This window comes from Cynocephalus volans, chromosome 14 (assembly GCF_027409185.1).
Source record: "Cynocephalus volans isolate mCynVol1 chromosome 14, mCynVol1.pri, whole genome shotgun sequence".
Classification (NCBI taxonomy): domain Eukaryota; kingdom Metazoa; phylum Chordata; class Mammalia; order Dermoptera; family Cynocephalidae; genus Cynocephalus; species Cynocephalus volans.
The window spans coordinates 80,132-104,351 of NC_084473.1; the positions used below are offsets into that span (position 1 = coordinate 80,132).

The window sequence follows — 24,220 nt, forward strand, 5'->3', positions numbered from 1 at the left end:
AGGAAAGAGGAAGCTAAGGACAGAATTACTGGTAACATGACTGTTTAGAGGATGGGACAAGAAAGAGGAGTCAGTATAAGAGAAAGATGGAATAATCAGAGTTTTTAAAGAACTAGGAAACTGTAATGTGGTAAGAAAGCAAGCAAGAGTGAACCTGTGAGAAAGCCAGGTAGTAAATTGAGAGTAGAAAACTGGTTGTCAACAGCCATTTTAAGAAATGTAGTACACGAATGAAGTGACTGAGCAGCTGTAAAAGTTCAAATGAAATTAGATGGCTTATCTTTGTGGTGGGCTCAGCACATTTAGTGGAGAAAGTGCTGTGTGAGATTCTGGGAGCTGGGTAGTCATGAAAATGAATGGAATGTGAAGAGGCCTACAGCCTAGTCGAGGGGAGAGAGACATAAACAGATAATTGCATGACACCGTGTGAAAAGCATAGCAAGAAGTCAATATTTCATATTCTGGTAGCACAGAACATGATGAGGGCAGACGGGGCCTTTCCTGCAGGTGGTGATTGTGGCTCTGAGTCTGAAAGGATGCCTGGGAGTCCAAGGGAAGGCCTTTCAGGCAAAGGAAACAACAGGGAGCCATGAGAAGTTGGCATTGTTGAAATCTCATGTAAGAAGTCGGACTGGAGAGCAGCCTGGTGACAAATCATGGAGATACTTGTATACACGAAGCTTAGGCTTTATCCAAGGTGGTCAGGAGGCAGCAGAAAGCTACTGGCGGGTTTTAAGAAGGAGCCAACCTTTGAGAGAGAGAACTCTGGTAGCTGTGAGGATTTGAGGGTGACGAGATGTCCATTAGGGGTGTCATTTAGAGATCCATGATGGTAATCAGGTGAGAAACATGACAAAGCCTGCACCATAGCACTGTGGTAGGGATGAGAAGAGTTGAAGATGCAGGAAATAAAGTCTGTAGAACCTGGCGATGACTCGCCATGGATAAAGGAAAGGTGGTTGTTGATGGTGGCTCCAGTTGTGCGTGCGGAGTGGGCTTCTGCCAAACTAAGCAGAGAAGACATGGGGAGTGCATTGAGGGCAGAAAGATGATGCCAGTGTAGATGGGTTGCATCTGTGGTACATGAAGAAACCAAGCCATCGAATTTACAAGTGTGTTGCTCAGAGAGGAAGGTTAAGCTGGGAGTAATAGTCCAGGACTCATGTTAGACACTGAAGGGGATGTGTGAAAACATAAGACACAGTCCCATCCCCAAGGACTAGACAGAAGAACCATGTCCTTGAGAAATCATAACATATAAAAGAATGAACATTTAAGTGTTAAACCATAGAAATAACTAAGTGCAGTTGAAATTCAAAGAAAAGTTAATGTGTCCAGGAATAATAAACAACAACAAAAATCTGTCCAGGAATAATAAACAACAAAAATCAATAACTCACACGAGTGTGCATTAGTATAAAGTTTCCCGTAATTTTTTCTCCTTGCACATCTGTTTTGTCAAAATCTAATTGTTTTTGAAGTTATATTTTGTTTTATCCTTTTGCTAAATTTGGATGTCTCAAAAATTTTTTTGATTCTAGATGGCAGGATTTTTCAGGAGAAAATAAAATCAATCGTGTATATCTGAGGCACTCCAACAGCAGAGGAAAGTCCCTGACTAGCCCTGGATTTATGGAAATAAATCCATAGGGTTTTACTGTTTCACCACCTGAAGGTAAAAATAGCAATAATGAAATCACAACCCTTCCCATTATAGTTCTGAATATTTACAGGCAATTCAATTGTATATGTTTTAGCAATATAGCTACATCTGATATTCAGACTAAATAAATAGAAGATTAAACTTTAAAATTATAGAATATATGTAAGGGATCCATTTTCACTGCTTTCTGGTATCAGTAACTCACACTCAATTTAACAAGAGACCTAGAACAGTGTTGCTTTGCCTCCCAAGGATTTGTCACCCCTTTTCCCCTGGGTGATGGGGCTGCCAAAGATTACTCAAAGCCCATCTCTTCTGAGCAGTGAGATGCCCCAGAAAGGGGTTAATCTCTGATTGCCCTCAACAGCAAGGCATTCCTTTCACTTGGGAAATTAACCACGAATTGGGGTTCTCTTCCTGCATTTATTCTCCAGACCAAGAAATTACAGGAACAGACATAGGTGGGGTTTTGCTAAGTACAGTTAACAAGTTTAACAATAGAAACTGGTAACATTCAGTAAAAACAAGTCAGATGACATTCTATTAGACAATTAAGTGATCCACTAACACAGTCTTGATTTAGCAAACATTCCTTCTCCCTCCAGTAGCTTCCCAGTAACTTTACATATCAACAGTAACTAATCTGTCTTTGAGCCAGCAGCCTGCTGAGCTACCATTCTTTATCTAACCACAGAGACTAAATAGCCTGGGGAAAATTTCCTGTTTTTTGTAAGGTTAATATTTGAAACTGCAAGGCTTTGGAAAACCAGGCCCTGTGAAGTACATTTGTTTTTTGAAGAGTTACAGCACAGGTCCTCAGGAGAACTTAAAAAACAAGTGAGGCTCATGCCTTCTTACTTGGGCATTCTCTGGCTCCTCTTATCATAGTCATTTGTCTTTTATTAAGCTTCTGATTTAATTTTCCATTGTTTTCAAAAGCTTTTTTTTTTGTCTTTGTCTCTTCTTTCTACCTAAACCAATCATTCTAGACAACTTCACTTGCCATATGACTGGCCATCCAGTACTCCAGCCTCACATTCCTTGATTTGGGGCCTGTCGCCTCTCCTTATCTAGCAGTCTGCCCACACCTGTCCTGGACTTTATCATCAGCAGGAATGCTTACAAGCACTTGTACAACCCTCATATCACACTCTCTATTCTATCTATAGGATATCTTTATAAATCAAATGCATCACTCTGAAACATTTTCAGGTTCAATCATGCACCTATATTTTCTGTCTTTTGAATGGAATCTTTTGGCAGCTTTAGCTCTCCAGCCAAAATTCAGAAATAACTGGAAATCTTCTGAGCCATGGAACTATTTTATTGTCACAAAGCCTACATTCTAAAGTAGTTCATTCAATGCTTATGTAATCTATATCAGTGCTTCTCAGATTTTAACATGCAAAAAAATCACCTGTAGAGCTTGTTAAAACACAGATTCCTGGGACCCTCCCTTCTACATGTTCACTAGGTCTAGGGTGGAGCCTGAAAATGTGAAGTTCTAGCAATCTCACAGGTGGTGCTGATTCTGTGCTGCTGGTCCACGGACCACACCTCGAGTAGTATATTTGTCCGTTTCTATTGCTTATAACAAAATACCTGGAATGGGTGATTTATAAAGAAAACAACTTATTGCTTACATTTTCAGAGGCTGGGAAGTCCAAAGTCCAGGGAACACATCTAATGAAGGCTTTCTTTGATGGGGACTTGAGTGATGGCAGGGTATCACATTGAAAAATGGAGGAGTAGAGAGAGGAGAGACAGACTTTCCTCTCTTTTAAAACCCTCAGAACCATGCTCCTGACCACCGTTATTAATCCATTCATTACAACATGGTCTTACAATCTAATCACCTCTTCAGGGATCCACCTTTCAATTACCATAATAGGACTCTCCAACCTCTTAACAGTCACAGTGAGGGCCAAGTTTCTGATACATAAAACTTGGGGGACACAATTCAAGCTTCAGTGAGTTTGGGGGTGACATAATTCAATCCACTACAGGTAGCATGCACTACTCTCACACTACACTTACAAGGAGAGTGATTCTTCTGATCTCCTCCTCTATAGACTATAAGAAGTAACATTGGATAATTGTAGCAAGAAAAGAGAAAACTGTTACAACTCTCCAATAGCAGCAAGAAGTAGCTGCAGAAATGGAGGAGAGAGAACAGTCTAGAGCCCTTTAGTCTCATAATAAGAACAAGCACTACCATTTATTGAGTTCCTGTCATATACTGGGCAGTGTGCAGGTGCATCACAAATATGCTCTAACAATCCTTAAAGCAACACTGCAAAGTGGATATTATGAACGCTCATTTTTCATTTGTAGAAACTAACCCTCATTTGGTACAAGTACGCGATTTAACTAAGGCCACCTCACTAACAGCACTGTCATTTGCATCCGGTTACATATAGTTGCAAAGCCCACACTCTTTCCACTTGTCAAACTGCATCCTAGTCACTGCATCCTGAGATTAAACTAAGCTTCACTTCACTCACTTAATTTCACCACAATAGAACCATTAATCCTAATGCCTTTGAATTATTCAGTCAGTATTATATTTTGTTAAGGAGACTAGAAAAGACATTTGTTTTGGGAATACTGTAAAAGAAAGTGGTTAAAAGAGAGATAGTTTGGCATTTAAGAATTTTAAGCATTAGTTACTAGGGAAATTAACCTATGTGGATTCTTTAACAGTGCTAGATAAATGTTCTCTTGCTGTGGTTGTGACTTATTGTGCAGAAAAGAAATGGTCCCACTTAAAAATCTACCTGCTCTTACCAGGAAACAGTTCCTCCAATATTATACCACAACAGACGGCTGCCCACATGCTGCATTCCAGAAGCCTACCAGCATTTCTCTCTTCTTCACCACCAATGCAGCCATGAAAACTGACTGGAAGTTTGGGTCATAATATTGACAAGTTACAAAATATTGCATATACTCTTGTTACTACCCAACTAAAGAAACAGAGTGCTTTGGGGAGTTTCAACACACTGAAAAAAGGCAAAGAGAATACATTCATCAGTAGCTGTGAGTCTGCAAAAATCTTTTGTGAAAGGGAAGCTGTCCTCTTAGCCCAAGTGTGTGTCGATGGTGTCCCAAAAGGAACATTGGGATTTCTAGTAGTCAAAGTAGATCATAAAAAGTTGGGAGCAGAACCCAGATCAGACAGTGACAGTCCTAGGGACGAGTCCTGCCCATGCTGACCAGATTACCTAAAGGAACTGGCCTCATTACAGCAAAGCCACAGCACTATTGCAAGCCTTGGGCTAACCTTTCCCATATTTAACCAAAGGTTAAACCATAAATAGCTCTCAAAGAAAAAATCTCTTTTGGTTTATTTAATGCCTTTTAGTTATTAGAGAAAAATTCTTTAGTTCAGGGAAGTTATAAGATTTATTATTGTTTCCAATAGCACGTCAAGTAGCACTGTCCAGTGCAACTTTCTGTGATGATGAAATGTTTTGTCTGTGCTGTCCAGTAGAGTAGACACTAGCCATATGTGCTACTGAGTGCTTGGGACATGGCTAGTGGAACCGAGGAACTGAATTTTTATTTAATTTTAAATAGTTTAAATAGCATAAGTAGCAGTGACTACTGTATTAGATATCACAGGTAGAATAGAATAGTGTTTAGTAGACTGTATGACTAAAAATATCAGTGATATTGTTACTTTGTTAATTACGGTTAAATTAGGAAGTGTTTTTTATCTGAACATGTTTCACATGTGAAAATTATTTCTCCTTAGCACAGTTCCTAAGGCAATTCATGAACTTTTCTCACTTATATTGGGTTCTGGTTTAGTGTAACTGAAGACTGTTTGGTACCTATGTGCTGTGGCTTATATGAACTATTAAGTGGAGTTCTCATCCTGTCTGATGTTATGCTTGAAGATGTGATGGACAAGCTTATTCAAGCAGATACACTGCTAGTCCTTGCTAACCACCCATCACCAGCTATACAACATGGAGTTATTAAAGTAAGGGTAAGTACTAAAATTTTGTTTTCTTTCAGAAAAAGTATGTATTAATTAAAAATTTGAATATATACGTTGAAGTAGATGTAAAGCTTTATTTTCTACTTAGGAATAATGAACTAATGTAGTTTGTTACTTCTTATTCATGTTTTTGTATGTATTATAATCTAATTTTAAATCCTTCTTATATTGATTCATATCGATATGTTTTTTTAAACTACCAATAAATTCACATACATGATCTCTTAGTAAGTCTATTTTGCAAAAATTACAAGGAACACATGATTCACTAGACATTTCTCCTGCAGCATAGTATCAAATTTTAGGCATTTACTTCAGATCTTAGCTCAGATGTCACCTTTCAGAGGACTACCCTGATCACCTTATCAAAATCACTAGCCCTACTCCTAATTTATATTCTGTGATAGCATCCTATTTATGTTTTGTAATTATGTTTCAATTTATCTATATGCTTGTTTTTTAATCTCCACACTGAAACATAAGCTGCATGAGTGTACGCATCTTGTGTCTAGTATATAATAGGTACTAAATATATGGTTGAATGAATGAATGTTTGTTATAAAAGGTTTCTATTAGAAAACAACCCAGTATTGAAATGGGCTTTTAAAGATTCTCATTTTCTTTAGTTTGTCTGGGTGTAGTATTGTTTAATCACTTGCAGTTCATCCCAGTATTTATTGAGCTCCCATTTCATGTGCAAGGCACTGGGCTAGTTGCTATATGGGATATAAAGAGGAGTAATATAAGCCACTACATTCAAGGAGTTTATAGTCCAGTTGGGGAGTGAGCCACATACAAAACTAAGTAAAAAAAAAAAAAAAAAGTAAGGAATTCTGTGATGTGTGCTGCAGTGGCAGAATTAATGAAGAACAGGAGCATGGGGAAATTGTTCTGAAGGAGGAGATAGGGAAGGATTCATGCAGACGGCGTACTCTGTATTATGCTGTAAACTTAGAAAGCTTTCTAAGTAGGGAGATAAATAGATGTGTTTGGGGAAGAAAAGCCTATCACCACTGTGAGGGAGTGATCAAAGGGGAGAGAGAGTGGGAGTGTTCTACATTAGCAGGCTAGCATAGTAGTCCAGGGAGAAATGAGTTTCTTATCTGGGGTAGTGGGAAGTCAAAGGAAAGACAGATTTGAGAGACGTTCACTGGAATGGGAAAGAAGGACCTTCATAATTAAAGGTGGGGAATCAGGAGTAGAAAAGCCAAAAGTGAGTTTATCCTTGAAGTCTAGAAGGTCCTTGGAAAACTTCTTACCTCAGACAAGCAAGCATGAGCCCCCACCTCTTGTGCATTTTCTGGCTCTAATTTTTCTGTCTTTTACAGAAATTAATTTCATCAACTAGGTCTAATGTCAGATTTTATGTGTCCCTTGTTTCTGGGATAAACATGTTCCAGTCAGTGGATCTGGTCTCCAATTGGGGGTAATAAACTGCTGTAAGTCAGTGTCAGGAGCCTTCTAATTACATGTGAGAAGTGAAGAGGACTTAAACAGTTCCTTATGGCCTGGGTTGTCTGGATTTTATCTGTAAGTTTGATTTATGTAATTTTTAGGCATTTGTTATCTCACAGCACTGGGCAAACATTATTTTGTCAGGAATGGCATTTCTATACAGACTTAATAAATGAGTAGACAGTTTAAAAAAGAAATGCAAAATAAAAATACCAGAAACATGATCATTCCAGGATGTGTAATGGTTTTAAGCCATTAATTAGACTTAAAGGCATTCGATTAAATAAATCCAATGGCAGTGGAGAACTAGGTAAGGCTTACAGTAGCCTTGTGGCTTGTTCTCTTATTTTATGCAACTGAATCTCAATTGCCCCAGAGGAGTTTACTAAGGCACAATATGTATTGTTAGCAATAACATAGACAACATCTTCTTGAGCTAATAATCAAGAACAATTCTATTATCTGAGGGTACCCTGGCTATCGATGTTAATGTGCTGTTGCTCAGCAATAGCTTTTACAATGGAATCTGCAAAAATTCATAGAACAGCAGCTAGGTTTCTTATCATTCCTTCATTAGTGTCTAATATATGTGGTTGAAGAGATCTGCCAAAGGAAGCTAATCTAGAATTCCATAATTCACCAAGCAAAACACACTTGACCCCTTGATGTAGGGGGTGGGGACTAGTACAATGAATATTCCATTGATCAGCTTTAGACTCATTATGTATTGATAACAGAGCAGTCAAACATCCCAATCCACACTGGCCTCCTTCTGTCCAGCTGACTAAACATTTAGAGGCCCAAATTGAGGTAACCCACCCACAGAAGGAAATGTGCCTGATGCAAGGACAGACAATTCTGCTTTCTGTGAATTATTATATGTAAGCCAGGAGTTAGTTTTATTACTATATATTGTTAATGATGACTCCTTTGGGGATTGGTTTCAATAACATTTAAAAAATATCTTAGGGAGACCAAAGGAATGCTTTAAGAAGGAAGAACCATAACACATTTCTAGGGTCCTGAAACTGGATAAAGCCTTGGCTTGACTCTGCCAGTGGCCTGAGCCAGAGGGTTTCCCAAACCTCCTGGTCTCTGGATTGTTCATATTCTGGTCCCCCAAAGCAGAGAGATAAGGCCTGAAATGCTCTTGACATGAGTCCAGAGAGTCTAAAACCCACCAGACCCTCATTATTTTTTTTAAAAAGAGGGTGAACAAGCTGGAATCCAAAGCCAGTCAGTTTAATGCTGTAGTTCCCACTGGTTTACTGAGAAATAGAAATGTGTAGTTTGTCAATGTATGGGCACAAGATACATAACTGGCATTTTCAACAGGAATATGTAATTCTTCGTGTGCAGAAAGTTGATCAAACTTGTCTTCAGATGTATGTAATTCGGGTAGATTTCAAATCCCCCTATATGAAGAAACCCAATGAAAATCAATGAAGGGAGTCAAGGTGTGCACCTCCTGGGCCCAAATACATTGAATTAAGTACAAAGAGATTTCTTCTCTGGACAGGCTTCCACATCAGGCAGGTCAGTGACATGATGTGGTTAATGAGAGTGGCCCACCCAGGCTTCCAGACTGGATAACGTGGTTTCCATGGAAAATGGGAGAATACAGCATGGTGGACAGATTCTACAGCCAGCCTGAGACCTAGAGCAACAAACTTAAAACTCAACCTCTCAGTTTTCTATGACATGGGTTAATCACACCTGTGTTAGACAGGAAGTTTTGATACACTATCAAAACATTTTTATATCCAGTGGAAATTAGAGAATACAGTGAATGAGAATAAATAAATCACACGCACAAACTGATATTTAGAGTAACTTGTGCTTCTGCACAGAAAATGAGACAACAAAGTGAGGAGACATCACAGATTTAAATATCTGCAAACTGTATGTCTGATAAATGGTTAGTACACAAAACATATAAAAGACTCAAAGTACTTGATAACAAAAAATGTATATAACCCTTTTCAAAAATGAGCAAAGATCCTGAATAGACATTTCACAAAAGAAGACATGAAATGGCAAGTAGAAGTATGAAAAAAATCCTCAAGTTCACTAATGCTGAGAAATGCAATTTAAAAACCACAATGAGAACACATCACGCCTGTTAGAATGGCTATTATCAAAAAGATGATAGATAATTTCATGAGCATGTGAAGAAAAGAGAAATCTTCATGAACTGTAGGTGGGAGTGTAAATTAGATCACCATTTTGGAAATAAGTGTAATGTTTTCTCAAAAAGCTAAAAATAAATCTACCATAGATCTAACAACTCCACTTCTGAGTATACATTCAAATGAATTGAAATCAGTTTGTCAAAGAGATGTCACCATTCCAATACTCATTACACCTTTATTCTTAACAGGCAACATATCAAAACAACAGAAATGAACAGATAAAACTGATAGTTTGTATGTGTTGTCCCCACCAAAACTCATGTGGAAATCTGATCCCCAATATGGCACTGCTGGAAGTTGTTTGAGTCATGGGGTTGGGTCCCTCATGAATGGATTAATGCTCTCCCTGGGGGAGGAGGGTTAGTGAGTGGGTTCTCGATCTTTTAGTCCCCATGAGAGTTGGTTGTTTAAAAGATCTTGGCACCTCCTCTTGCTCTTATTTCCTCTCACCCTGTGATCAGCTTGTACCCACTGGCTGCCTGCCACTTTCCACCATGTGAAGAAGCAGCCTGAAGCCCATGCCAGATGCAGCTGTCCCAGAACTGTTAGTCAAATAAACCTCTGTTCTTTGTAAATTACCCAGTCTCGGGTATTCTGTTATACCAACAAAAATGGACTAAGAAATATAATTGTCATGCATATAAAAAATGGAATTCTACTCAGCCTTAGGAAAAAACACATTGTCAATTGTGGCAAGATGGCTGAATCTAGAGGACATCGTGTTAAGTAAAATAGGCCAGGCTCAAGAACAAACAAATACCACATAATTTTAGTTATATGTAGTCTATAAAAAGTCAAACTAAGAGAAACAGAAAATAAAATGGAGATAACCAGAAGCTGAGGGTTAGGTTGGGGGTCAAGGGTAAATTTGGGCATGTTGTTCAAATGGTACAAAGTTTCAATTTGGCAGGATGAATAACTTCTGGTGATGTACTGCACAGCATGGTGAATATAGCTAAGAGTAATGCATTGCATATTTCAAAGTTGCTAACAGTGGATTTTAAATGTTCTCACCATGAAATAGTATGTGATGTAGTGAATGTTAACCAGTCTTATTTTATCATTTCACAATATATACATGTGTTGAAACATCATATTGTACCTTGTGAACATTTAAAGTGATGATCTGTCAATCAAAATAAAATAAAATTTTTAAAAGGCAGGAATGGTGTGAATGAATTTTTTAAAAATACAAACAAGAAAATCCTAAATATTGTGCATAGGAAAAATTCGAGGACACAAATAGGTTGAAAGTTAATGGATGGCAAATGACATGAAATGTAAACAGAACCCAAAGACAGCTACACAGTCTGGCCATACTAATATCAGGCAAAATAAATATTAAAACAGAAGTGTTACTGGGGATAAAGAGGGACATTTTACAATGACAAAAGTGTCAGTCATGAGAACATCATGACAATTATAGATACACAAGCATCAAACACAGAAACCCAACATTAAATGAAAATAATTAGGAAAGAAGTTAAGAGAGAAGTAGACTATTCTATATAAATATCTGAAGAAGTTTAGGGCAATTTTCACTAATGGATAGAAAAACTAGGCAAAGCACTGACAATAGTTTAGGAGTCCTGGACAACATTATAAAGCAACATGACTTTACAGATATGTATACATACAACACACCACCCAACAACAGAACATACACTCTGTTCAAGTGCACATGGGAGGATCCCAGAAAACGCCATTTGCTAGGCCATAAAATAGCCTCAATAAATGTGAGTATTGAAATCACAGAAAGTATATTCTCTGACTACAATAGATTTAAATGCAAATGATAAACTGAAGAATATTTCAGTAGTTCACAATTATGTGAAAATTAAACAACAAACTCCAAACAGCCAGTAAGCCATAAAGTCACACACAAAAAAATTAGAAACATTTTCAGACTGAAAACAAAAACATGACATACCAAAACTTATAAAGGGGTTAGAATAAAATTTATAGCTGTAAATATAGAAAATAATACAGAGTGGATAATGATAAAGAAATACCGGTGCTGTAATTTTTGCCCACTGTTACTAGAGATTAGGGGACAGAAGGGTGTGGGTGGAAGTGACCTCTCTGCCCAACAGGGACCTGTAACACCTGCATTCAGCCACACCTCAGGTTCTATGCTGGACCCCATTTTGTCTTACTTTTACTCCTCCTTGGGGCCTGGGTTTCCTTCCCTCACTAGGGGTCTGAGGACAGAGAAGGGGCCACTGCAGACTCCAGGAGGCTCCTTCATCGAAAACAGGCTCTGGGGCCATTGCTATGTCTGCAGACCTATGTACAAGTAGAACCACGCACAAGGCAATACAAAAGTAGAACTGGGATTTATTCTGTTGCCCCTCAGTGGCAAGATACAAACATAGCACTCCATCACTGTGGATGTAAACAAAAGATATTCCTGAAGCATATCTATTATGTGGTCTCATTTAAAAACATGAGTAATAGGAATAAAGGATGCATCTTCCTTCCAGACACTACTTCCCACTAAATAGAATATGATAACTACTACTGTTCATAGCAGTGTAAATGATTGCAGATTTAATCTCTTAACAGTTATGTGCCTGATGTGTGCATTCTCATGGAAGTATTTCTATTCAACCCACTGACTAGTTCTGTGTTAGCTTCAAACATTAGGAAAACATACATTTACTTGAGAGAGTTTTGTAATAATGGCCATACAAATTTCCTACAAATCACCTACAATAGGAGGGTGGGAATAAGGTAAGAAGCAAAGTACTTTGTCGGGTCTTAAAAACTAACCCCACCTTAAGTGACATTACAAGTGGCACCATTATGGGCCCACAAGGGTGTATTAATGTGGCAGCCTGTCGGGTCTGCCACCGGCCGACCCAAACAGCCCTAGCCTCATTATAAGTCTCTCCCTTGGTGGGCGAGTGAATTGCCTGGATTCCTCTTTCCCTCCAGTTCCTGTTGGAAGGAGATGGGGGAAGAGAGCCATGAAGAGAGGTGAGCACAGCCACCGGCCCCAACCAGCCCAGTTAAAGGACACTCAGAAGTGGTGGGGGTTCTGTCGAGCAGTTCCGTTTATTATCACACAAGCACTTGCTTTTAAAGGCAAATGGGGAAGGGAATGTTTTTTACATAATCCTATCAGCTTAAAGGTCAAGGGCATGCATCGTTTCTCAACACCTAGCTATTGCAACCACGCAGTGTTCATGAGCACAGAAGCACATATTTGGCCAATAAGGGCTAAGGCAAGGTTCCCACAGACACCCCCACTCTACTTCCTCCTGGCGCCATCTTAGGCTGCCACATTAATACGCCCTTATGGGCCCATAATGGTGCCACTTGTAATGTCACTTAAGGTGGCATTAATTTTTAAGGCCCGACAGCAGCCTAAGACAGTGCTGGGAGGAAGTAGGGTGGGAGTGTCTGTGGGAACCTTGCCTTAGCCCTTATTGGCCAAATACACGCTTCCGTGCTCGTGAACACTGTGTGATTGCAATAGCTAGGCATTGAGACAGGATGCATGCTCTCGTAACCTTTAAGCTGATTGAAGGATGTACAAACCTCCCTTTTCCATTTGCCTTTAAAAGCAAGTGCTTGTGTGATAATAAATGGAACTGCTCAACAGAATACCTGCTGCATCTGAGTGTCCTTTAACGGGCTGGTTGGGGCCGGCGGCTGTGCTCACCTCTCTTCACAGCTCTCTTCCCCCATCTCCTCCCAACAGGGACTGGAGGGAAAGAGGAATCCGGGCAATTTGCTTGCCCACCAAGGGAGAGACTGATAATGAGGCTAGGGCTGTTCGGGTTGGCCGGCAGCAGATCCAACAGTACTTTAGGCAATAAATTTAACAAAATATAAAGAGGCATTTAATATCAAAAATTCTGAGGTAAGCCTTCCAGTCAAGATGGCTGAATAGATGATCCCCGGGCTGGCCCATGGCTCACTTGGGAGAGTGTGGTGCTGATAGATGATCCCCAGCATCACTCTGTCTGGCAAATCAACAAATTTACAACCATTAAAAAGCAATGACAGCCAAGCTGGTGCTGCTAGAGCTCAGGGGAAGAGGAGGAGAGATCCATGGAGTTCATGAAGGCAGGAGAAGCCATAATGAGAGAAAGAAAGGATCATTCCCACCATTTTGAGCCCCAGCCACTTTAAGGCTGGAGCTTGTGAACACATGGAGTGAGAAATGTCAAAAGCCACAGCTGTGCCCTTTGTATGAAGTTGCTTGAAATTGGCAAGGGAGAAGAGGAACTTAGTGGCCACCAGGTCAGCAAGACAACTAACAGGGTTTCTGTGGACCCATATAGGAGGAGCCACAGACAACAGAAAAAAGTAACCACTAAGAGGCCAGTGAGTCATGAAAAGGAACCAGTGCATGGTCTGTTGTATGGGAAGTGATTGGAGTGTGGGCAGTTGGAGAGATGGCTCAGCAGGGGAACATTGGTGCACAGCACAGAGAGCTGATCTGCTCCAGTCAGCACAGGACCACTCTGTAGACTGGTCAGGAATATAAAATTGCTGGGGTTGCAGTTTGCTGAAAAGACTCAGGCCCAGACAAGAGTTTCGACACAACCCAGGTGAACCAGACCTCATGAGACTAGGAAGTACATACAAGGTCAACCATTAAATATGAGCTGCACAGAAAGCCTTTCCCAGGAAATCAGCAGCAAAGCAGCAATTTAGCTAAACCACAGGGCTCAAGTGCTGGTCCCCACAGGAAGTTCCTCCATTTTAGAAGTAAGCCAAAGACAATAAATTAATTCCAGTGCAGAGTCTGAGTGGTGGGAACAGTGAGTAATCCAACACAGAAGTGGAAGAAAAAAATATATATCCTCAGATCAGAGACAAAGCTTGATCTTTACTAGTCAAGGTCTAAGACCACCAAAGAACACCTATAAAACCTAGAAGGACTGGAAGCCCGTGTGTTCCAAAACCAGGGAGGTGGGAGGGCCGAGGGCCTCAGCCATGCCCACCCAACATCCACAACCAGCCTAGTGATAACCCACTGAGCCTCCACAGGAAGCATCCTGGGCCCCTGAGCCAGGGCATTGAGGGGCCAAGGGCCTCAGCCACACACCCCAACATCTGCATCCAACCAAGCCATCACAGGAAGCACCCTTGGCCCCTGAGATGGAGCTGTGGGGGACCAAGGGTCTCAACCACCACTACCCCTGACATCCATGAACCCAGTGATGACCACCGAGCTGCTGCAGGAAGCACCTTGGGGTACTGAGCCAGGACTGTAGGGTGTCAAGGGCTTCAGCTATGCCCCCCCAAAATCCATAACTTGTCCACTGACGACCACTGAGGAAATGCTGGTAGTGCCCTGGGATCCCAAGCTGGGACAGTGGAGGGCTGAGGGCCTTGGCCACACCCCCTAACATCTGCAACCGGCCCAGGGATGACCATCATGCCACCACAGAAAGTGCCCTGGTCTCCCAAGCTGGGGCAATGGTGAGTCAATGGCCTCAGACACATCACCTGGACATCAAAACTATCCCAGTGACAACCAGTGAGCTGCTGTAGGAAGCACCCCAGGCTCCTGAGCTGGGGCAATTGGGGGCCAAGGGCTGGAACCACACCCCCAACATCTGCATGCAGCCCAGTGACAATCCAGTCACTGCTAGAAGCCCCCTGGCCTCCCCTGAAGGAATGACAGAGGCCACGAGCTTCAATCATGCTCCACCTCATTCCCCCTCCTCCCACCCTATTTCTCCCCCTCCTCCCCAGCTGCTCCACAACATCTTAGAATGAGGAATGGAGTCAGAGGAAGCTGAACACAGCCATGACTAGGCAAGCAGCTGCCACTGTCTGGGCCCTGCTAGGGTCCAGAGGTCTGGAGCTAGGGAAAGCTGAACCAAGCTGGAACTAGGAAGGCCACCACCACCACCCTGGGCCACACCAGGGTACTAAGGCATGTAGTCAAGGGAAGATGAACCCAGCCACAATCAGGTACAGAGCATACCAAAAACACCATTTTCATGCAGGCAGCCCACATAGCCAACACAATTGCCATGGCTACTGCGAAATCAGCTACACTCTATAGCAGCAGTCACAGCCACTGTGCATGATACACCACACTCCCAACTGCATTGACACAAGGAGAGGCACCAGTGGAGACAAAAAAAAAAAAAAAAAAAAAAGCAACACTCTCTTCAAAAAGCACACTACAAGGCCAGCCCATGGCTCACTCGGTAGAGTGCGGTGCTGATAACACCAAGGCCACGGGTTCGGATCCTATATAGGGATGGCCGGTTTGCTCACTGGCTGAGCGTGGTGCTGACAACACCAAGCCAAGGGTTGAGATCCCCTTACCGGTCATCTCTTTAAAAAAAAAAAAAAAAAAAAAAAAAAAAAGCACACTACAGAGTAAAAGAAGCATCTGATTTATGACAATGGGAGGACTTGATCACGTCTGTCTCAGTACTGGACAGATCATCTATGCAACAAGCCAACAGAGGATCAGCTAATCTATCAGATGGATAGAACAAATCTATGGTGACTAGAAATGGGAGGGGAAGGGGAAGGGTAGAGATTGGATAAGGGGCATAAAGAATAAGTATGATTTGTAACAATGAATAATAGGCTAATGAAAAATTCTGATCTAAGTCACTATTATCCTATGTGTAAGTATTTCCAATCTGTAGGTGTGCTGGCTTCTATCAAGATAAATTTTTACCAAATACTACTCATATGCATAAGTGCAGCATACTTGGGGCTGTTTTGTGCATTGTAGGCTGTGTAGCACCATCTCTGGCTTCTTTCCACTAGACCTTTTAACTTCCCTTTATGACAAAAAAAACTGTCTTCAGACATAGCCAAATGTCCCTCAGCAGGTAATATCACCACTTATATTTAACTTTTGTTAGATAGTCAAAACTTTTAAAATAGTTTTGATCCTACATTTATCAACTCTATTGGAAAATTTGCATTCACATAACATAGAGTTTTCATTTCAAATTATCTGATATATAAAAATGAAAGTTATGTTGAAAGCTTTGACACATTAAAGATACTAATAAAGATAAACTTAGTGTCACTGCTCAATGAGAAGTCCCTGCCTGGTAAGTTGTTCCATATGTATTGCACTGTTTCTCCCCATAATTGAACGTTCCCATAAGCAGACTTGGGTGTAAAAGGTGACAATACAGGTTTCTCTTCTGTGTGAATATTCTCATTCAAGAACTGGTAACTTCTCTCAGAAAGTTCATAAAGTCAGTTACCACAATGGGCTATTTGTGTTGGAACACAAAGAGATCACACATGAAATGTCAAACAATAGTAAGCATTTCTTACATAAAATATGAATACAAGATTTGGGGATAGAGTTGGAAAGAACTATCATTTCTTCAATTCAGTCTGTCTTAAATTAGGGTGAATTTTTCCCACCTATGGCCTAACTCTACCCTAGGAGTCATCTGCCCTTCAGTCCCAAAGAATGAGAAATCAGGGACAATGGCATTTTTTTTTTATTGCCTGGCCTGGAAGTAATGTTTATAACCACTATACTCCCCTGAACACAGCTAAATTACATGGTTCCACACACAATAATTAAATGCTGAGATTGCAGGCATGTGTACAAGAGAAAAAAGGTGTTTTTAGAAAATACATACTCAGTCTCATCCATGCAAAATTTCCCATGTAAATTATTTCATGATTGCTGCAGTGTGAGTTTTTATTTTTCTTTTCTTCCTCCCCCCGTGGCTGACCAGTAAAGGGACCCATGGTGTTATCAGCATCATGCTCTAACCAACAGTACACTAACTGTAGCCAGCCCTGTAACTGCTGAAAAAAGATGTTTTCAGAATTACTGTCCCCCTTCTATATCTGAGGGTTGCACATCTGCTGATTCAACCACCGATAAAAACTTAAAAACTATAACAATTAAAAAACAACACAGTATAACAACTATTTATAAGGAATTCTTCTGTATTCAGTAACATATTCTACTCAAGATGTAAAGGACATGGAAAAAAGCTCATAGGTAATATTGAAACAGTACACCGTTTATAGAAGGGGCATCATCATTTGCAAGTGTTTTCATCAACAGTCTCCTGGAAACACCCTCCAATACCAAGGGACAGTTGTGCATTTATAGAGCATCTTCTTGGTGTGAGTTCTCTGATGAAATGTGACGTGATTTATGGCAAAACCTTCTTCCATGGCCATTACATGAATTGGGATTTTCCCATGTGTGAATATGTTCATGTCTATTCTAGTGAGTTCCAGTAAACTGTTTTCCCACATTCCTTACATTCACATGGTTTCCCACCTATGTGAATTGATGGCTGCTGAGGTGTGACTTTTGGTTAAGCTTTTCCACATTCTTTGCATTCATGTGGTTTCTGACCTGTGTGAATTCTCTGTTTCCTGATGTCTGACATGTGGGTAAAAGCTTGTCCAGTCTTTACATTCATGTGGTTTCTCAAATGCATGAATTTTCTGATGCCTACTGAAGGATGACTTATGGGTAAATGCTTTTCCACAGTCTTTACATTCATATGGTTTCTCACCTGTGTGAATTCTTTCATGCTGCCTGATGTCTGACTTGTGGGCAAAAGGTTTCCCACAGGCTTTACATTCATATGGTTTCTCACCTGTGTGAGTTCTCTTATGAATGCTGAAGTATGACTTTAGGCTAAAAGCTTTTCCACATTCTTTACATTCATATGGTTTCTCACCTGTATGAATTACCTCATGCCTGCTGAGGCCTGTCTTCTGGCTAAAAGCTTTTCCACATTCTTTGCATTCATATGGTTTCTCACCTGTGTGAGTTCTCTGATGAATGCTGAGGTTTGACTTTTGGCTAAAAGCTTTTCCACATTCTTTACATTCATATGGTTTCTCACCTGTGTGAATTCTCTCATGCTTCCTGATGCCTGACTTGTGGGTAAAAGCTTTCCCGCAGTCTTTACATTCATATGGTTTCTCACCTGTGTGAGTTCTCTGATGAATGGTGAGGCTTGACTTTTGGTTAAAAGTTTTGCCACATTCCTTAAATTCACATGGTTTCTCACCTGTGTGAATTCTCTGATGACTGCTACAGTGTGACTTTTGAAGAAAGGTTTTACCACATTTATTACTGTAAAAATTTTTTTTATATTCTTTATGTGATTTCTCACTTGTGTGAACTGTCTGATATACAAGGGCTGACTCATGGTAGAAAAATTTCATATGTTCATCACATCCTTCTGGTATTTCACTTGCATGAATTTTCTGATGCCTGCTCAGGTGTGACTTCTGGTTAAAAGCATTTCCACATTCTTTGCATTCATATGGTTTCTCACCTGTGTGAGTTCTCTGATGAATGGTGAGTCCTGACTTTTGGTTAAAAGTTTTTCCACATTCTCTACATTCATATGGTTTCTCACCTGTATGAATTCTCTGATGAATGCTGAAAGATAACTTGTGGGTAAAAGCTTTTCCACAATCTTTACATTCATATGGTTTCTCACCTGTGTGAATTCTCTCATGCTGCCTGATGTCTGACCTATGGGCAAAAGGTTTCCCACAATCTTTACATTCATATGGTTTCTCACCTGTGTGTGTTCTTTGATGAATGCTGAAGTATGACTTTAGACTAAAAGCTTTTCCACATTCTTTACATTCATATGGTTTCTCACCTGTGTGAATTCTCTCATGCTTCCCAATGCTTGACTTGTGGCTAAAAGCTTTTCCACATTCTTTGCATTCATATGGTTTCTCACCTGTGTGAGTTCTCTGATGAGTGCTGAGGCTTGACTTTTGGCTAAAAGCTTTTCCACATTCTCTGCATTCATATGGTTTCTCACCTGTGTGAATTCTCTCATGCTTCCTGATGCTTGACTTGTGGCTAAAAGCTTTTCCACATTCTTTACATTCATATGGTTTCTCACCTGTGTGAGTTCTCTGATGAATGCTTAAGTAAAACTTTTGGTTAAAAGATTTTCCACATTCTCCACATTCATATGGTTTCTCAAGTGTCTGAATTCTCTCATGCCTGCTGAAATCTGACTTTAGGTTAAAAGATTTTCTGGTTTCTTTACATTCATATGGTTTCTCACCTGTGTGAGTTCTGCGATAAATGCTGAGGCTTGACATTTGGTTAAAAGTTTTTCCACATTCCTTACATTCACATGGTTTCTCACCTGTGTGAGTTCTCTGATGACCGTTGCAGTGTGATTTCTGGAGAAAGGTTTTACATTTATTACTGTAAAATGTTTTATTATATTCTTTATGTGGTTTCTCACTTGTGTGAACTCTCTGATATACAGTGAGGGCTGACACATGGTAGAAAAATTTTGTACATTCTCTACATTCATATGGTTTCTCACCTGGGTGAATTCTCTCAGGATGGCTGAGGAGTGAATTCTGACAGAAGCTTTTTCCACAGCTAATACTTTCATAATACATTTCTCTTGTGTGAGTTCCCTGATGCACTGTAAGGTCTGACTTCTGACAAAAATTTTTCTCATGTTCATTACAACCATAAAGCTTCTCCTGTGTAGCTGTTCTCTGGTGTGAGGTAAGGTATAATTTCTTAGCAAAAGATTTCTCACATTCAGTATATTTATAGTGTTTCTCTCCTGTGTGTGTAATCTGATGTTTAGTGAGTTCAGACTTCTTACAGAACATTTTCCCACATATACCACATTGAAGAGCTTTCCTTTCTACCTGATTTATTTCTTGGACGATGACAGCTGACTTACCTTTCCCATACTCATTATACTTATAGGTGGTCTCATCCATATGAATCTTTTGATGTGTAAATATTATTGGCTCTCTGTTGGAGGATTTCCCTTTTCCACTGTATTCTAAAATCTGCTTCCCAATTTGAATATCGGGATGCTGACTAAGATGCTCATGATGTCTGGGCAATTTTCTAGTTATATGATCATCATCAGATTTCTCTCCAGCAGGCATCTCATCAGGCTCTCTAGGAAGAAGTGCATTCTGACATATGTAAAACTCATTTCCCTTTCCTGAATATTTTCCACTATGTATAATCTGATTTAAAACATGATATGAATTCAAATAAAATGATTTTCCTAACACAACTCTCTCCTCAGCTGATGTGTTGCTGTTGGTGATTACAACTTGCTGAAAGCATCTACTGTGATTTTCATGCTTCCTCTCCATGAGGTCATCATCTATCTGGACATCTGAAATGAGAAAAAAGTAACTAATAATGAACTACACATAAGCACAGCTCATTGATTACTCAAGTAAAGGTACAGAACTGCCTTCCAATCCTAGTAACAAAAGACTTTATTTAAAAATCAATAATAGATGTTGGTTTCATGAGTTTATGGAATTTTTTCTTACTGACAATGTAATATTGTACTATTTTCTAATGTTATATCATGTTTTTCTTTCCTTTGCTGTTGATTTTTAAATCTTAATTTACGAGTAAATATTTAAGAATTTTTAATTTATGCCTACACATACTTTTCAACTAAGAACCTTTCATTTATTTACACCATTTTCTCTGCTTCATTTTACAAGAATGGTGTCTCCTGCTGATATTTTCTCATTATTTCACAACAAAGATGGCTAGATTTTCCATCATCAGCCACTTTCAGGTACAGAAGTGAGCCAATTTTTTATCACATATGCAGGAACAAGGCTGAGGATAAGGACTTTGCATTTATGTTTATATGCTTTACACTCCTTCCTTAGAAAATGACTATAGGAATGTGGAAGTTTTTCAAAGAATAAAATATCCTTTTCTCCACCCTAGATAAAGATAGCTTCCTCCAAGTTTTCCACTTAACCTGACTTCCTCTACTTCTCATAAACCATTAGAATAAAGGAAACATCAGTTCTCCACCCTAGACATCCACTTCTGTTCTAAAATATTTGGTTCTTTATCCAAGGCTGTTCCCACCATCTTTGAAATATGTTCTTCTGATTCCTTCTCAAATCAACTTGCACTCTATCCCCAATTTCTGGTACATGGACCACCACTTGATAATTTATTTCTTGTGAAATCGTTTGTTTTGTGTAGTGAAGTTTTGGTGGTCTTCTATTCTCATAAAATGAGTCTCCTGCACATTTCTCATTTTGGTTTTTTTCCTGAATAATTTCCAGGAAGAAAACAGAAAACTGAATAATTTCCAAGAAGGAAACAAAACCACCCCCAATCAACAATCTTATCCCCTCAACATGGAACCCTTAGTTCACATGGTCTTGGCACCCAGAATCTTCTGGTTTTCCTTCAAAATCATGGACACCCCTTTTGTTCTCCCATGCAGGGTTCTCCTCAACTTCATGATTTTTGATGTGGTACAAGGCTCACTGCTGTACCTCTTTTCCTATTCTCTTAGTGAATTGCTATGTGATATGCTGCACTACTTTGGGATTCTGTGAAGAGTTCCCACAAGAACAAAGGCCCACACCAGATGCAACCCCTTGAACTTAGAATGCTGAGCCTCCAGAACAGACTTGTAAGAAAAAGATTTTTTTCTTTATAAATTACAGTTACAGGTATTCTGTCAGAAACAATAGAAAACAAACATACATATAAAAAAAAGTACATGAGAATTGAAGACACAAGCACAACCGAAAATGTTAAGAAAGCAAATAGGAAAAATAAATGTCAAAGAAGAGAAATTTAGGAAATAGATTTTGGGTATATACAAAACAGATTCAGCCAAATAAAATATTGGGATGTACATGGGACACCCCACCTTGGACATTATGTAATACAGGATGGCAGGTGAGCCATCCTCAAATCTGGGACTTACGGGAAAGATTGCTAGAAACAGCTGAACACTGCCAATATGTAATGAGCTTTACTTTTCTTGGCTTTTGCACTATATGTGCTGACAAATATTGCAGGATCTGCTTTGGGCATTCTATTGCCCATGGCTCTGCTCCTCCTTCTAAGTTTACAATCACCTCAGTTTTTTTTTTTTTTTGTCTTTTTTCATGACCAGCACTCATGAGTGCACCGCCATTCCTATATAGGATCCGAACCCGCGGCGGGAGCTGTGCTCCCAGTGCCACACTCTCCCAAGTGCACCACAGGCTCGGCCCTCACCTCAGCTTTGTTAATGCAGTATTCTGTTAATGGGAAGTAATTGTAAAACTGCTAAGTCTTATCCTCAGAAGAATGGCAAGTGCTCAGCTTCAGCTGTTGTGTGATAAAGAGGCCAATTTGAACCTCATGAGAAAGAGAGCACACTTTTACAAGAAATGTAATCTTCCCAAAACAGCATAAAATCCTATAAATGGTTCCTATATTTATGAACAAAAAAGAAATTGTTTCTCCTGAAAGTTATTGGGGAGTTTTACTCACTCAGTGACACCAGATTGCTGTAGGTCTCCAGCATCACATCTCTATACAAAGTTCTCTGAGCATCATTCAGTTCCTGCCACTCCTCCCAGGTGAAGTCCACAGCCACATCCTCAAATGATACCACGTCCTGGAATGACATTGTTCTCAACTCAAGTCAACATTTCTGGGTCACAAAACAGAAACCTGGGAGTTCACACCTCTGTGTCTGCATGTGTTGTATGTGTCTTATATAAGATGCCACTTTGTTGTACTCCACAGAATGGGAAGAAAAATCAAAAAACAAATATCCAGGCACTGTAATAAGTTATCAATTAATAAATACAATATTACAAAACTTAGTTTATACCTTAATAAATATCCTTGTTGCTAGTGATAAAAGTGTGAATGAAATTTATCTCTTCCAAGGAAAATATAAACAGGAATGAAGGCATAAGTATACATACATACATACCTGAAATACTGTGTTAAACGAATTTAAACACAAATTCAATATAGACTGGCACAAGAAAGAAATAGAAAATATAGTTTTATTTTGTATTCAGTTTGCACTTCACTGAAATGCCAAAGATGTTAAACTCTTCCATGTGAACTGCCTGGTCTCATAAATATGAGGCAACAGCAAAAGCCCAGTCACAAGAACACAAAGAACACACCCCACATTAATGGAACTACACACAGCACCATGTCTGAGTGAATGATCTTGGGCAGCATAAGGGAAAAGCAATATTGAAACAACTGATTATAGAATGATTCTTCACTTAAATATGGGACCTATTTCAAACAGTAAAACACTTTATGTAATTGTTTTTTAACTACTTATGAATTAAAAGTACATTAAAAAGGCATTCCAAAATTTCCTTCCTATGTGCCAAAGGATTGCTTGTGTCCACACCAGGTTGTACACGCTGCAACTTTCTAAACCACAGGGAGCAAATAATGTGGTCCTGTAAGTACATAACTTTATTTGTATTTTAATAGTCATACACTACAAGGAGAATGGAAAAGGGTTTTACAGAGAGTCAGAAGGAAAAAGAAAACAGGGTGACAGAAGACCAACTACATTACAACACAAGAGAAATAAGCACACAGAAGAGAGACAACACTATAAAAAAGAAACAGGGAATGAAAAAGCAGAAACAGAACATGATAGTAATTTGCTGTGCAGAAATTAAAAAGAAGAGTTTTACTCTCAGGCTGTCTACGTAAGTACAGCTAGTTAGGTCCTGGAACTGCAAAGCAACGTTTGAAAAATGGGACGAAAATACAAAGAGCAAAAGTGAAACAAACTTGAATACATAATACTTGAAATATCTGTGGAATTGCCCAAGTGGCAATTGGATGTATTATTCCAACATTCAAGAGAGAAAGTTAAGCTGACAACAAAGATTTGAAAAGTATCAAAATTTCCATGTTATATGAAGATATCAGAGTGAATGAACCTGAGGTTGAAAGTAAAAAAAGAACAAGTACAGAATCTGCAGAAACACTTTATCTTTAAACACAGGATAGAGGGGAAGAAAAAGGGGCATTACATCATAATACAAGAGTTAGTTCTCCCAGAGGACATTTCTTAATGTGTATGTGCCTTACAATAGATCATCAAACTACATGACACCAAACGTAATAGAACTTCAAGGAGA

General features: G+C 39.6%; 1 pseudogene; it reads right to left on the reverse strand.

Moving 5' to 3' along the window:
- Positions 1-17,284: 17,284 nt before the first annotated feature.
- LOC134363135 (putative zinc finger protein 833) lies at positions 17,285-18,528 on the reverse strand (annotated as a pseudogene).
- Between the last annotated feature and the right edge of the window lie 5,692 nt (positions 18,529-24,220).